Raw genomic sequence first — 2,490 nt, 5'->3', positions numbered from 1 at the left:
TACATCATCACTGTGCCACATTTCTTTTAAACATACTAAAGTTTAATCTTCTGATTATTTTGTGTATGAGGAGGTGGTCATCACTTGCAATTTCAGGTCAACTTAATTTAATAATGCAATGAATGCAATATTCTTGTTCTTTAAACAGCATCAGCGTTGGACCCAGCCGATTTAAAGAACTGCCTTACCTGGAAAAAGAGGACAGAGAACAGGTCTACACAAAACTGGTTTTTGAGGCAGTAGTGTCCCACCAGGTAACTCTTCTCTCCTCTTTCCTCTGCTCTTTTCTCTTCTCCCCTTTCATTTGTCCTCTCTCAAATCTAATCTGTTCTTTATCTTCCTCTAAATTTATGTGTGCAGTATTACAGAGCAGAAATTTGAACAGTTCACACATTCTTACATCAATAGATGCAAGCAATGGGAAATCAGGAGGAAGACGAGGGAAGCTCAAGCACAAAGCTGTCAGGATTCAATGAAGAGACCACAGGTGTGTTTCATGTGATACCAATAAAAGATTGTTGTTGTTTTGTATTAATGAGAAACATGACTATATTTTGAAATATATTTCTTATATTGTAGCTCCAAATGAGTCACCTCCTTGTAAGAAGAAAGCCTTAGATGCGCTGTTTGGCGATTCCTTCACCCAAAGAGAAAGAAAATCCACAAGCGAGACAGCCAGAGCAGAGGTGTTAAAGTACCGAGCAAAAGATGCGTTGCCTTTGACTGAAAATGCCATGAAGTGGTGGAGATCTCAGGAGAAAGAGCTACCTGTACTTTCCACCCTTGCTAAACGGTACCTGTGCATTCCAGGCACCAGTGTGCCAGCAGAACAAGTTTTTAGTACTGCTGGCGACATAGTGAACGCACAGAGAAGTGTTCTGCAGCCAGATCATGTTGATCAGTTGATATTTTTGAAAAAAAATCTGTAGTCATTGAAGAGTAGCCTAGTAGGTTACACTTGATCTTTTGTTGAATATTGTTTGTTTATTAAAATGAGAGTAGTAGCAGGTTCATCCACTGCTCATTCAACCTGAAGAAATGTTGGTTGCACTTTATTTTTGATATTAATACTGTATTGGTATTGTAATGTTGAAAAACAAAAGCAGAAGTAGTAGGTAAACCTACTGTTAATTCAACCTGAAGAGATGTTGGTTGCACTTTATTTTTTATATTAATACTGTATTTGTATTGTAATGTTGAAAAACAAAATCAGAAGTAGCAGGTAAACCTACTCTTTATTCAACCTGAAGAGATGTTGGTTGCACTTTATTTTTGATATTAATATTGTAATATTTTTATGTTGAAAAACAAAAGCAGAAGTAGCAGGTAAACCTACTGTTAATTCAACCTGAAGAGATGTTGGTTGCACTTTATTTTTGATATTAATATTGTAATATTTTTATGTTGAAAAACAAAAGCAGAAGTAGCAGGTAAACCTACTGTTGAAATGTTGGTTGCACTTACTGTACTTTTATTGAAAATGTATTGAATATTGAAAATGAGATCAGACAATTTTAACTTCCTGTTAATTCAACCTAAAGTGTTGTTTGCACTTTATTCAAATAAAATGTGAATGCATTTGCCATTCATTGTTGTTTACTTGTTTATTTATATTCATAATTAATTGATACCTGATTCCATTACAAGAAACAGGAATCTAGGAAACTTCACCTGCACTGTCCAGTATCCAGGTATTTATTTCAGTCACACTGGTTGAATTTTTGGCTAAAAGGTTACTGAATCGATTTCAAGTCACTGAATCGTTTCGGATTGTATCATTCTAAATGAACCAATATCGTCCTTGAATCGTATCGACAACCACGAATCGTGATACAAATCGAATCGTTGTTAAAACGAATCGTTACACCCCTAGTTTACAATGATACGTTCTCATACTTACAGCTATACATACTCACACTTTCATACTCACATTCACACACGAACCCCACCTTCAACAGGTCTGATCACATACAAGGCCCCTGGATAGGCAATCGAGTAGGCTACTTCCTTACATCAAACTAGATGTAGCTCCGGCGCTGATGTGCTCTGGTATTTGCAGGACAGAGCGTACTCACCAATTCTTTCCCTCTCACTGTTTATTCTCTTCCCTGTCCCCCTTGCGCCTTATCGCTCTATATTTGTATCTGTTTCTGCAACCTATCTTCCTTGGCCATGCATGTATGTGATAGAGACAGAGATACTAATACTTTATGGGAATTAACCCTGTTCTTAGAATCAGCACTGTAGAACATAGCGTGTATAATAAGTATAGTGTTAATTGCAGTGTAGCCTAGGTTGCCTCTGGCTATTGTTAGAAATTGCGTAATTCAAATCTGGTATTGGAATAAGAATCAAGAGATCTTCAATCCAAGCTTAATTTATTATATGCAAAATGTATGTATGATAAGTATGAAGGTTCGTATATACGGGTCCACTGAAATACCACGCAGGGCACTCAGAGAACTAAAAAACTGTTTACAGGTTATTTTC

At 36.6% G+C, this 2,490-nt stretch overlaps 1 long non-coding RNA gene across 1 annotated transcript; it reads left to right on the top strand.

Annotated features, from left to right (window-relative positions):
* The first annotated feature begins 209 nt into the window (after positions 1-209).
* Positions 210-1,027, top strand: LOC121540667. The gene is made up of 3 exons (XR_006661350.1): positions 210-254; positions 409-487; positions 580-1,027. It is a non-coding gene; the product is annotated as an uncharacterized LOC121540667 (long non-coding RNA).
* The last annotated feature ends 1,463 nt before the right edge of the window (positions 1,028-2,490 follow it).

This window comes from Coregonus clupeaformis, chromosome 8 (genome assembly GCF_020615455.1).
Source record: "Coregonus clupeaformis isolate EN_2021a chromosome 8, ASM2061545v1, whole genome shotgun sequence".
In the NCBI taxonomy this organism is placed as follows: domain Eukaryota; kingdom Metazoa; phylum Chordata; class Actinopteri; order Salmoniformes; family Salmonidae; genus Coregonus; species Coregonus clupeaformis.
Note: the sequence above shows the minus strand (reverse complement) of the source record. Positions and strands in the feature narration are given on the sequence as shown.